The sequence below is a fragment of the Meleagris gallopavo genome, chromosome 1, assembly GCF_000146605.3.
Source record: "Meleagris gallopavo isolate NT-WF06-2002-E0010 breed Aviagen turkey brand Nicholas breeding stock chromosome 1, Turkey_5.1, whole genome shotgun sequence".
Classification (NCBI taxonomy): Eukaryota; Metazoa; Chordata; class Aves; order Galliformes; family Phasianidae; genus Meleagris; species Meleagris gallopavo.
In genome coordinates, this window is record NC_015011.2 from 189,921,753 (window position 1) to 189,935,137 (window position 13,385).

The following is a 13,385-nucleotide window of genomic DNA, read 5'->3' on the forward strand; positions in this document are numbered from 1 at the left end:
GGGCTGGGGGAGGTGGGATGCGGGGAGGGAACGGCCCGGTGACGCCGCCGGCTGGGCCAGGTGCTGCTTCACGGAGGTGCAGGAGCGGCACGCAGCGCTGTGGCTGAGCCTGGATTGTGTCTGCGATGCGCTGTACCTGCTGGACATCAGCGTGCGTCTGAACACCGGTCAGTGTCTGCACAGCTGCACACGCTTGGAACGTGATACACATAGCCTGCAGGCACAGCTATTGCCGGGCAGGGGGGGAGGGACCCACCTTCCAAGCCCCCCCAGCACCCCATGGCAATGTGCAGCACCCAGGATCCCTCTGCCCTCACCTCCCCCTCATGGCACAGCATCACATCAGAGCCCTTCAACCCCTCCAGACACAATCACCCTGTAAACAACTGTTTCCCCTCCTGTTTATACTTGAAGGGAGCAGGCAAACAGGAGGGGGAACGGCTGTTTGTGAGGGTGGGTGGTGACAGGACAAGGGGAATGGTTTGAAAGTGAGCCAGGGGAGGTTTGGGTTGGATGTGAGGAGGAAGTTTTTCATGCAGAGGGTGGTGAGGCAGTGGAACAGGTTGCCCAAGGAGGCTGTGGATGCCCCATCCCTGCAGGCATTCAAGGCCAGGCTGGATGTGGCTCTGGGCAGCCTGGGCTGCTGGTTGGTGACCTGCACACAGCAGGGAGTTGGAAGTGGGTGAGCACTGTGCTCCTTTGCAACCCAGGCCATTCTATCATTCTGTGATTAATCAACAGGGAGCTGGTTCATTACAACTCACTTACTCTAACAATATGCCACTCCTGACTTTCATAGAATCATAGAATGATAGAATGGCCTGGGTTGAAAAGGACCACAAAGACCATCTAGTTCCAACCCCCTGCTATGTGCAAGGTCGCTTCTGCAGGAGTTAAAAACAATGTTATCTCTGGCTAAATTTTGTTTATAAAACCATTCTCAATATTATGCTGTAAAAGAATTTGGTGTATTGGCCATAGAATCATTGGGGAATTTTAATGTATCATTTTTCTGAACCTCCATTACCTCATTCATAAATCAAAGGCAATAAGGCATAGAAATACAAGGGTAGGATGCTCCAAGAATCACAGAATGGCTTGGGGTTGGAAGGGACCTCAAGGATCACCAAGCTCCAACTCCCCTGCCCCCCACTTTGTATAAATGCCTGGGATTCCTCCAGCCCAAATACAAAACCTTGCACTTTGCTGTGTTGAACCCCATTGGATTCACTCAGGCCCACCTTTCAAGTCTGTCAAGCAGTATTACTATTAATTAATTGCCTTTAAAATTAAAAGGTTATCTTGACAACCTGGAGTCTTGGAAATCCCAACACTTCTCATGAGGGGAAAAGCGCCTCTCAAAGCCATCTCTGATGACAGTTTAAGTGATGACATCTATTAACAACTGCACAGAATAGTCTGTCCTCTTCAATGAAAATTAAGGGGACTAGATCATTATGCAAATGCATTTAGTCATCGTAATCACTCGTTCTCCTTACCTGACTTGACGTTCTGATGGTAGACAGAGAAAGTGATGTTGGCAGACTGCAAGAGCTCCCCCAGACAAGAGGCTTCTCCACTGCTTTTCTGAATGATGAGGTTACAAGGGATCTCCACGTGGTGCTCAAACTCTGGGCAGAAGCTGCGAGCCACAGCTCGTGTGCTGTGCCTCTCTGTCTCAGGTAGGAAGGAGAGGTGCACAGAAACGTAAGCATTAACTCCAACACCTGCATAGTACCGGACCGAAGGGTTCTTTTCAGCCACAGCTCTTCATTTGGTATGGAAAAGAAAATAATTAAGGAAATGAATATAAAGTACAAGAAATACAGCAAGCAGTGCAACTAAAAGAGACATTTCATATCCGTGTGGCAAAAAGATGGGACAAAACAGTGAATGTTTTAAGTTAAAACTGATGTGGGCTCTGGCTGAAGATTATTTTCATCACTTTCACATCTGAACACAGTGGGAAGATATGAAATGGTGACGTTAACTATCACAAGGCCCAACACCCGGTTGCTGTCCTCTTATTGCCAGGATCTGAGACCAAAGTCATTAAGGAAGTACTGAGCTCCTTTAAAAATATCCCATACCATAGGAAAAAGCTGCAAGACAACTTCTCAGAGAACAGAGATACTGCAGAAGGAAGCAAATGGTCAAGCCACATTATTTTTACCCACTAGACTTGCCAAGTAAAAAGTGGTGAAATTAGCAGATAGAGTTCTTTATGAGTAAAACAGACACAGGTAGCATTCAGGTCATACACTTCAAGAATGAAAAAGCTGAGGTCATTTGACTTCCTTAACTTTTCCAAGCACCACATGGGAGTGATATTCATCGTATGGAGTCTACTTGAATGAACACGAGAACAGCTCAGTAGGCAGTATGCTAAAACAACAGCAGTCATCTATTTCTTCCAATATGCAGTTCTCAAGAATTATATTCAGGTTATACCATGCACTATCAGCAACAGCATTCCGTTGAAAAGGGACATGTCATTTTGATTTACCCATGTTTCTACATGGAAATTCAAGAAAACAAATCTCAGCTAGCTTTCAAGCAGCATGATAACACTAAGATCCACTGCCCACATGGGTACCAGCCTTCAGTGTAGGAAAACGGGGAAGGAGAAAATACTGAAAAAAAGACTAAGGAGTCAATAGCTATGGTTACAGCTTTGCTAGCTGTAAGAACATGTATGATGTCTCTGCTAGTGCAGTCTAAACTACTTCATTCCCTGTTCTTACTGTTCTGAGCTTTCTGTAGAATGAATACTATAATATTATACTGCAGTTTCAGGGACAAAAAAAATAACCACAGGTCTTCTTTACAAAAGTATTTTCACTTTGGATCAGAGCCCAGTGTGAATCTTGGTTGCTGCAGATGGGAAGTTGGCCAGTTATAATTTGTTTCTGATTTGCTATTTCAGCCTGCTGCCTCTAGGTAAAGCTGTTTTAAGAGACAAATCTTCCTTTCAGAATGAAGCTTTACCTGGCTGCTGCTTGCAAACCAGCTGCTCTGTGTATTTGTACAGAAAGAGAAACAGTTTGAGCAGTTCTTCCTGCTGTCGTTTTCACAGAACGTTGGTATCTCACACTCACATCAAGCAAGCCTGCATTAAATGAAAGAAAGAAAAGAAATGGTCAGCTTTTTAAATAGCTGCATCCAATATAACCAACACTTAGCTTTAAATTTTAATACAAAACTTATTCTATTAATGAAATAAAATAGAAAAAAAAATAGAAAAACAAGAGACGCTTTGCAGGGAATTAAAGCTTGTTCAGACTGACTGTGCCAGGTGCTCTGCTTCAGATAGAAATTCTGGCCTGATGCAGGAGGCACAGAAGGAAATGTTAAGGAATGCATCCTGCAACCTGACCTCCTGGCAATCTGGTCAGGTGTTCTTAATGGCCCCTTCTCAGGGTCAGATTTATGACACAGTGAAAGTAGGACAGCCTGTTTAACTCAGCCGTGCCCTCATGTGTGCATTTATTGTAATAGGTTTTAAACTGCAGTATTTCAACACATCTTTTTTATAGCACTGCAGTGACAAAAGCTTCAATGAGATTTTCTGCTGCTGCATGTGGACAATCTGTTACAAAATAACTGAAGCATACTGAACTTCTTCCCCAGCCTTCTTGTGGGCACTTTTTCCAAGAAGCTGACTTTTGGTTCTACAGTTAATGCTAAGCTTCTGTGATGGAAAGAAGTTGCACAGATGTCCTTACCGAAGTTCCCAGAGCTGATGTTTGTATTATTTGAAAAAGCAATCACAGAACAAAGAGATGTTTCTGCTTCTATCAAGGGGAAATGGTTTCAAAGTAAAAGAGCGGAGATTTAGATTGGATAATTAAAAAAAAGTTGTTTATGAGAAGGGCAGTGAAGCACTGGCACAGGTTACCCAGGGAGGTGATGGATCTGGAGACAGCCAAGGTCAGGGGATGGGCTCTGAGCACTGATGGAGCTGTGGTGTCCCTGTTCACTGCAGGGAGTGGGACCAGGTGGCCTCTAAGGGTCCCTTCCAACTCCAACCATTCTGTGGTATCACATATCATACACAGCCCTTCTTCAGACCTCCCATTCACTACCTCACATGAGGAGCCTAACTTCAGTCCCTAAGTTATTAACCAGTTCCATACACAGGGAGGGCTTTTTCAAATTTCTTAGAGTTTGAGGAAGAATCTCATTGATTCTTCACTAGATATCATGATAGGGACAGCTGGGAGGAAAAACACTCACAGTCCACATCAGTTGACAACACAAACGCTTACTTTTAATTTACCCTGGCAGTGAATGCACAGACTTCCACCTTTATACACAAAGTGAAAAACCACAAGACTTCTTTACCTGAAGACCGCAGATGAAATTCTTCTGAGGAATCAGTCCTGGGGACCAATGGAAGATTAAAAGTCTGTATTCCTATTTCTTCACGATGCTGCATAGTTATCATGGCACACAGCCGTGACAAAGGCAAGGTCCCTTTGGCAACCATCTGGTCTCTGACATTTGGGTAATAATACCTGGGAAGACACAAAGAAACATTGCCAGTCATATCATTTGGATGATGACAAAACAATCATCTTTTTTTTTCTCAAAATGCATGCAAGACAACTTTAATTTGCATGTCTTCAGACCACAGCTGTCAGTCTCCTGATAGCTAGGGGGAAAACTCAGCTAAGTGCTCAGGGTAGACTGAGCACATAGGTAACACTATCTATGTACATCTGCAGTAGTCACAGCAAGGCAGCTAGCAAAAACTATTAAAAATTGACATCCCAAAGGAAAACAAGAGAAGGATCTGGCACCAAATACTCCCCATTCTCAATTTCTGTTAATAAATAAAAACACTACTTAACAACTGTTCGTGAGGGTGGGTGGTGACAGGACAAGGGGAATGGTTTTAAAGTGAGCCAGGGGAGGTTTGGGTTGGATGTGAGGAGGAAGTTTTTCATGCAGAGGGTGATGAGGCAGTGGAACAGGTTGCCCAAGGAGGCTGTGGACTGCCCCATCCCTGCAGGCATCCAAGGCCAGGCTGGATGTGGCTCTGGGCAGCCTGGGCTGCTGGTTGGCGACCTGCACACAGCAGGGGTTGGAAGTGGCTGAGCACTGTGCTCCTTTGCAACCAAGGCCTTTCTATCATTCTGTTATTCTACTTGCAGAACAGATCAGTTGTACCAGTTTCTGAGTGTATAAAATGACTCTAGACAGTTTCTAATTGTGCTGCTCTGCTTCACTTAAAGTCAGTTCTGGCATCACATCTAATGAACAACAAATAGATCAGGAGAAAGGCATCTGCTGCAGCAGTGACTGAGTGATGTGGTAGTGGTATAGAGCAGCATTTTCTTTTGCATTTTTTGCATCAGGGACAGACCCTGAACACGTAATCCCAGTAGGCTGGATATGAGGAAAAATCTCTTCTCTGAAAGTGGTCAGGCACTGTCATGGGCTGCCCAGGGAGGTGGTGGAGTCACCATCCCTGGAGGTGTTCAAAAACTGTGGAGATGTGGCACTTGGGAATGGTTTGAAGTTGGACTGGATAATCGTAGTGGTTTTCTCCAACCTTTCCAACATCTTGCAGAATCACATCTGTTGGCTTCTGCTATTATTATCAAGCATAGCCAACATGGGTCCGCCAAGGGAAAGCCCTGCCTGAGTAATAGGATCTTCTAAGATAAGGTCACCTGCTTGGTGGGTGAAGGGATGGCAGTGGATGTAATCTTTCTGGGTTCTGTAAGGCCTTGGATACTGTCCCTCATGGCATCCTGGACAAGTTGTCCAGCTGGGAGAAAAACAGGTTTATGCTACGCTAGGTGACAAACTGGTCAGTGGTAATTTTAGCTGCTCTGGTCATTATCAATTTTAATATGAACACACCCAGCACATAATAATTCTCATAGGAACCTGTGAATTTTTAATAGCTGAGCTTGTTTACTACAGAATGAACAGTTCTTACAATTGTGCTTTTCTAAAGCTGCCTGTCTTCATGTTCTCTACTTTCCATCACTAGTAACTAGCATCAGCTGCCAAAAAAAATTGATTTGAGCTTTGCTTAAACAAGAATCTCATCTTAATCTATACCACAAAGCATTTTACAGTATAGTCTCTTGAAGCCACTGACTAAAGACCAAAACAACAAAATCATGCTTGCTATTAAAATTTAGATGTGCTGAGCATTTAAACACAGCTTTTAGATCACTATGCTGGTAATAACATGTAAGGAAGCCAAGTAGCTTGTCCTGTGTTAACCCTTCCTCATGTGTGCTTGCTAATAAAGTTATAAGAAAAGAGTAATCAGCACTTATGGGAGGAAAAGGTCCGAATGCCTTAAGCAACATTAAATGCATGTCCTCATCACCAAATGCTGATAAGTTCACTCATTTTTCACTTCCTACCTAATAACTATTCCACAGCCAGAGATTCTTCAATATCAGATGTGTCTCTGTGTTGTTCTGACATCGAATAAGAATATGATGTTAATCTGTACCTGCACCAGACTTCAAACTGGATTCCTCCTCCAACTGCTCCTGGTGCCATAAATGCACTGACCAGAAGCCTCTGAACTGGGACATCAGCTGGAACCAACAGAGAATGATGATGCTCATCATTAAAGACAGGATCAGGAACACATAAAGCGGTTGCCGTGCGAAAAGGCTTCAACTCGATGCCTACAAGTCAAACAGAGTTGGTTGAACAGCCACTGCTGAATTCAAGTCCAAGCACAGAAGTAGAAAACATTGACACACTAAACTTTAAACATCTGAACTGGTTTTGAACAAGTTAACCTGGAATCAGAAGCACTGGAAGACTCGTGGAGGGACAGGAGAGCAGTGCTGGGTTGGAAGCAATACAGCCACATGTGTGCAGTGCCACACCTGTGCTAAAATGCCAGGCCAAAGTGAGAGCAAAGCTGCTGGGTTCATATGGCACTATGGGAACTCCCGAACTATGGCTGGTGGAAGCTCAGAAAGCCTCTGTGCAGACCACACCATTTGCTATAGAAACACTCCTGTGCTTCAGCTGTCTGTATTAGCAGGCTTCAGCCTTGTCCTCTCTGCAACCCTTCAGGAGGCAGAACCAGCAGACAGTAAGTTAAAACCGCCTGGGCAAAGGCTTGCTCTTCTGAATTTCACTTCACAAATCCTTTACAAGCAAGTCACACATTCCCACGAACCACAGGCTGAAAACTATGTGTGTCTGGAAGCTGAAGTAGTCCACAGCACTTGCTATGGAACAACATTACTGTCATTTCCTCACAGGAAATAGGTATTAGTGATTGAAAGTACATGAAGACTAAGCCCTTTTCTACATTTGCAATGGTTCAAATACTCCTTCCTTCTGCTAAAGATTTAAAACAGGTGGTTTCTCAAAAGGCATGGAAAGCCTTCGGTGAAGTTAACCACGTAATCTTAGTATTTCATAGAATTGTAGACTGATAGAATGGCCTGGGTTGCAAAGGAGCACAGTGCTCACCCAGTTCCAACCCCCTGCTGTGTGCAGGTCGCCAACCAGCAGCCCAGTTCAGTTCAGTTCACTCAGCCTTTCTTCATAGGGGAGATGCTCCAGGCCCTTCACCATCTTTGTGGCCCTCCGCTGGACTCTTTCCAAGAGATCCCTGTCTTTTTTGTACCGGGGAGCCCAGAACTGGACACAGTACTCCAGATAAGGCCTTACCAGGGCAGAGTAGAGGGGGAGGATCACCTCCCTCAACCTGCTGGACACGCTCTTCTTAATGCACCCCAGAATGCCATTGGCCTTTTTGGCCACGAGGGCACACTGCTGGCTCCTGGCCAACCTGTCGTCCACCAGGACGCCCAGGTCCCTCTCTGCAGAGCTCCTCTCCAGCAGCTCATCCCCCAGCCTGTATTGGTGCATGCAATTATTCTCCCTAGGTGTAAGACCCTACGCTTGCTTTTGTTGAACCTCATCCGGTTTCTTACTGCCCAGCTCTGCAGCCTGTCCAGGTCTCGCTGAATGGCAGCACAGCCTTCAGGCGTGTCAGCCAATCCTCCCAACTTCGTATCATCAGCAAACTTGCCCAGGCTGCCCAAAGCCACATCCAGCCTGGCCTTGAATGCCTCCAGAGATATTTCCTGCAAATTTGTTCTTGCATGTTTGCAAGATCAGTCTGTGAACTCTTCTGTGCTCTTCAACAAAAATGCACTGTGTGAATAGACTCAGGAAGAGGAATCTTTTTTGCTGCACACCTTGCCATCTACCTCAACTGAAGCAGGCTTTTAAGTTAATGACCTAGCCCAAGGACTGGAAGGTCCTTTCTGTATGCTGAGCTCTGAGGAAATATTTAACTTAGAGCAATGCTCTAAACAAGGAGGTATCACAAAACAAACCTACCATCTGTGTGCAGTTCTGCTCCTGGCAATGCACCAGAGCCAGCCTCCTGTACTGGGAAATAGTACTGAACGTAGCAGTCAGCCTCTCCCCACACTGTGGACTGCAGGGGAGTGAGTCCTTTCACACTCTCCACATGAATCTCAAAGACATGCTCCATCAGTTCTTCCCCTTCTCTCTCCAACTGCTAACAAACCAGAAGAAAATGCACATGGAAAGGCAGTCTGTGTAGGAAACAGCATGCAAGAAGACTGGCAACAAGAGCTTCTCATGAGCCCAAAATGAGGAGTTCAGAACCACTGTGGTACATTAACATTTCCTGTAATATTTTCTTTACATTTGTCACATAAGTAGAAGCAGTGGATATATAGGAAAGTAAGAAAGGGAATAATGTCAAGATTGCTGAGAGAAAGCAGACAAAAGAGTACAACAATATCATTTTGTACAGAACACGATCATCTATAACAAAAGTGCCTACAAAGAGATTAGGGATCACTAGGTCTGTTAATAAACATAGAGGGAAAATTCTTTTCATCTGTCCCTAACAGCAAGAATGGGAATTTAGTGAACAATACCATGGTCAGGTTTGTAGGAGGGGGGTCCAGGAAGTGGGCAGGACGCTGGGTGATGGGAGGCTCCGTTCCTTCTTCATTCTTCAGCCTTTGCAGTGCCACGATCTGATCAGCTGAGCCCATTGCCAGAATGACCCTCAGGCTTCCACTTCTACTGCCAGTGAAGATGTCTATCACAGGCATGTAGCTGTCCACAGCAACCACTGGATAGTGAGCCTGAAGCAGCAGGTGGGAAATCTTTGGATCTCTAGAGCAGATGAAAAGAAAAAAAATAAAGCCCTATCATGAGAATGAGCCACATGAATACATGGGTATATAGGGAGAATGGTTTTAAAGTGAGCCAGGGGAGGTTTGGGTTGGATGTGAGGAGGAAGTTTTTCATGCAGAGGGTGGTGAGGCAGTGGAACAGGTTGCCCAAGGAGGCTGTGGATGCCCCATCCCTGCAGGCATTCAAGGCCAGGCTGGATGTGGCTCTGGGCAGCCTGGGCTGCTGGTTGGTGACCTGCACACAGCAGGGGGTTGGAGCTGGGTGAGCACTGTGCTCCTTTGCAACCCAGGCCGTTCTGTGATTCTATGATACAATTCTATGGATACAAACTGCATCACATGCATTTCATTTTAGATGGAACATTCAGTGCAGTTAGAAACCAATTTGTCTCCCCACTTCCCCAAAATTTGACTCAATCACATCAGTCTTTCTAAAGCCCAGCTCTGAGTTCTGCTGACTGGAAAAGGCTATTTTCAGCAGCGAGAAAATACAGCTCTAAAAAAAATGAAGTGCCCTTAGTGATAAAACCAGCCTGGAGATCTGTGAGCGAGGTGATGAATGGGAACAAGATTCCTATTAACATAACTGTAACCAAGTATCATTTTTTATGAAGCAGTTGTTTGTCTTTGCTGACGGACTTGGGCAGGAATACAGGAAGGGAAAGTGACTATCTTCCCCCAAAAAGCAAAAGTCTTTAATAGTACAGTGAAAATATAAGCAAACCAGTGGCTTAATGAAAAAAAAAACAAACCAGCCACCAGCAAACAGACACTAAACAGTGTCACTAATAAATGACAACGTAGTAGCAAGTCAGTTCCAGCACCAGCTGATTTCCTCCTATCATTAGTTTGACCATAACTAAAGAAACCAATCCTTTTCATGAGAAAGTTTTTTTCTGTCCAATATTTTTATTAATTTAAATTATTTTAAGCAAGTCTTTGACTGAACAAGGAGCCAAAATAGCGAACCAAAAGGAACAAAGAGCTCTGCAGGGAACTGTTAGTTAAAATGACACTTAACACTTGAAGTAGATGGGCTTTTGACACCACAAACGTTACCTTGTGCTGTGCAAACTGACAGCACCCCTAGCAATGGGATCTACGCAGAGTAAAATTAAGAACAAAACTCACAACCTTGGAAAATCACCAATGGAACCACTTCACTTCAATCTCTCTCAGATTTACTCTTCCATAGTTGCACAGGATGGTTCCTGGATCCAAGCACAATGCAGCATGGTGTTTATTTCTCTGCCTACTTGTATTTCTGTACCAGGACACTGTGACTTACTCCAATATCACTCAGTGGAGAGAAGTGCCAGATGAAGCTTGAGCAGGACAAAAAATGCCCACTGCTGTTAACTATTATTAAGAACTCCCACAGCTCATCAGATGCCATCTTTGAATACCAACTACAACTTCTCCCAGCCCAAGAAAATGTGGAGCAATGATGCTTACTTGAATGAGATGTAAAACTGATGCAGAGGCAGTTTCACCAGTCCCAGCAGTCTGTCATTGCTGGGCTTTCCAACCTTGTTCCATGCTTCAATAACCATGACGTTGTTCTTCAGTCGCTCCAAGTGTTTGGAAGTCAGGGAAAAAGGCATCACCTGCAGAGTTTCATATAGGATGAGGACACAGAACACACTGAAAGCTATTTGCTAAGCACTGAGCATTCTAGTGACCCTACGTTATTGCACGGTGTACAAAACTGTGTTCTTCAGTCAACTTCTTCCAGTCATAAACCTCAACTTTCTTTAGGGGAAAAAAAAAAAAAGAAGGAAAAAAAAAAAGGGGGAATGAGAAACTGCATCTCATACTGTGCCATACAGCCAAAACAATATTGGAAGTAGTTTAAGTGCAATGGGCAGGGCCATGCAGAGAAGTCCCTAGGGAGGTAAGGACAACTAATCTACAAAAGGTTTGTCAGTATGCAGCAGCACATTTCAACCAGTTTGACATAGAAAAGAGGTGACTTGCCTGAGAAAAATTAAAGGTAGGCTGCGTTGTACCCCATACGACTGCAGATCTTGTTGCCTCCTCTGTGTTGAGCAGCTTGCAGTTTAAATACACATTACAAGAAGTGTGGAGTCCGCTGTTTTCAGCAACAAAATCCTTTCCATCAGGCACCATCAGCAGCACATGCAGCAATAACCCATAATCTTCAGCTGCAGGCAATTGTGTCACCAGATTACGGGCCACAGGGGTTGAAACAGACCGTGGTGGCTGCACATTTGTGCAGGCTGCTCCTGTCTTCTCTGAATCCACGTGGTTGCTTAATTTCAAGCAGCTTTCTGCATTTACATGGTCCCTGTTGGGTTCCCAAAGTTCCATCCGAGGACTTCTTATGGCATGAGGTGGGACTTGCTGCTGCACAGCCACTGAGCACCTGGCAGTGGTGCAGGTGAAGTCCTTGTTGTCAGCTGCGAGCTCTACTGATAACTGCATTGAACAAAGCAAAGAGCTGATGGGAAGATGTGTCCCATATCAAGGCAAGAGACAGCAAGGTGAACTTGGGAATAATGCATTGCCTGTTTTGTTTAAAACTGTGTTGGATTATCACCCAGGGTGCCTACCTTCAGGCATAAGCTGTGTCTGCAAAATAAACTACACACATTTTTACCAAGTAGTAACCCAAGTATGCTTAGCCAAGGTGAAAAGCTCTTTGAGAAAGTATCTTATCTTCACCTTGGTACAACAACTACTGCTTGAGGAGAGCTATGACAAAGGAGAAGTGTTTCTTTCTCAGTGCTATCTTACATCTTTACATTCCCTGTTGACTTCAGCTGTCCCTAAATCCTTGTCCTAGTGTGGGCTCCTATCTCTTCTTTTCAATTGTGCTGCATTTGTCTTCACTTTTCCTATTTTGATTTCTTTATTATTATAATTAATTTATAAACACTCTGTCCTACATCTGAGTTGCCTCTTCATGTTGTCAAGATTTGAAATAGTCAGACAGGTATGGATGAAACCACGTGTGAAATAACAAAAGAAACACCAGAACATGGGCTAAAAGTTCTGCCATGGATAAGACAGCAAGAAGAGAAAGAATAAATTGAATTCAGAACACAGGGCAGTATGATGAAGAAAGGACTTGAGCCATAAAATGCCCAGCTGAGGAAAGCAAAATAATCACTCAAGGATTTTGCCTATGAATTAGGAGGAATGAGAGAAGGTACTGAGGCACAAGATCCCAAATAGTACCTACTGCTAAATGGTGCAAAATGCACGTGATGAGGAGTTGAAAACATCTGTCAGAAATAACCCAAGAAATGTGATGTGGAGTCAGCAGCTGACAGCCCTCATCCTCCATGTCTGGGCAGAGTAGCTGGGCACGTATCCTGCTGACAGGTAGGTATTACACTGAGTGAAATCTAAGAGATGGAGTGACCAGAATCAGTTTTCTTAAAAATAAAGATTAGCTTTCTCTTCCATAAGTTATTGCACTGAATTCTGTTTCACTAGTTTCCTACAGTGTCTCCTTCCACTTTTCTTCCCCTATGCCTAACCTCAGTGTTTTGTTTTTCACTCTTCTGTGGCTCCTCTACTAACAGCTCAACTGAATGGCTTCTATGGTCTGCCAATGTTAGGGGAATTAGAACTAGATGATCTTTAAGGTCTCTTCCACCCCAAGCTATTCTGTGATTCTATAAGAGGGTCACTAAGTTTCATAGGTCGATACGACAGAGAACATCAGGCAAGTCCTGAAGTGTCAGAACCAATCCACACTCACATCCTTTGGGAATAATTTAGGAGTTCTGAACGTAAAATGTCTAAATATTCTCTTCACCTTTCACTTGCTAACTTAGGGAGCTCTTTATCTTCAGAACTGGCAAACCTCTCAATTGTACTGGGCAGATCTGTTACTCCTCAATCAGAAGCCAAACATGCTGATAGAATCTCTGGCTCAAGAAGGCAACTCCTGAAGATACAATCTGCTACTGATGGAAGGAACATCAGATCTCTGTATCAGGAGAGATCTGAGATCACATCATGTGTGAAACCAAGGAACACAGATCTGCTGCCTTCCTGTTCTCATACATCAAGGCTCCCAGCCCTGAACATGTTCCACACAAAAAGCAGAGTGGTTTCTCTATCCAAGCCCTAGCTTACTGACATTTGTTTTATCCTACAGGCAGAGGAAACTCACACAGTGAAATCCTTAAAAAAGGTTCTAAATATTTCTCTGACAGCTTAAGGAGAAAA

The 13,385-nt window shown here is 44.2% G+C and overlaps 1 protein-coding gene across 2 annotated transcripts in view; it reads right to left on the minus strand.

Annotated features, from left to right (window-relative positions):
• Window positions 1-13,385, minus strand: part of FCHSD2 (FCH and double SH3 domains 2) — a 569,931-nt gene that overhangs the window by 191,421 nt on the left and 365,125 nt on the right. The gene's annotated exons all lie outside the window — the stretch shown is intronic.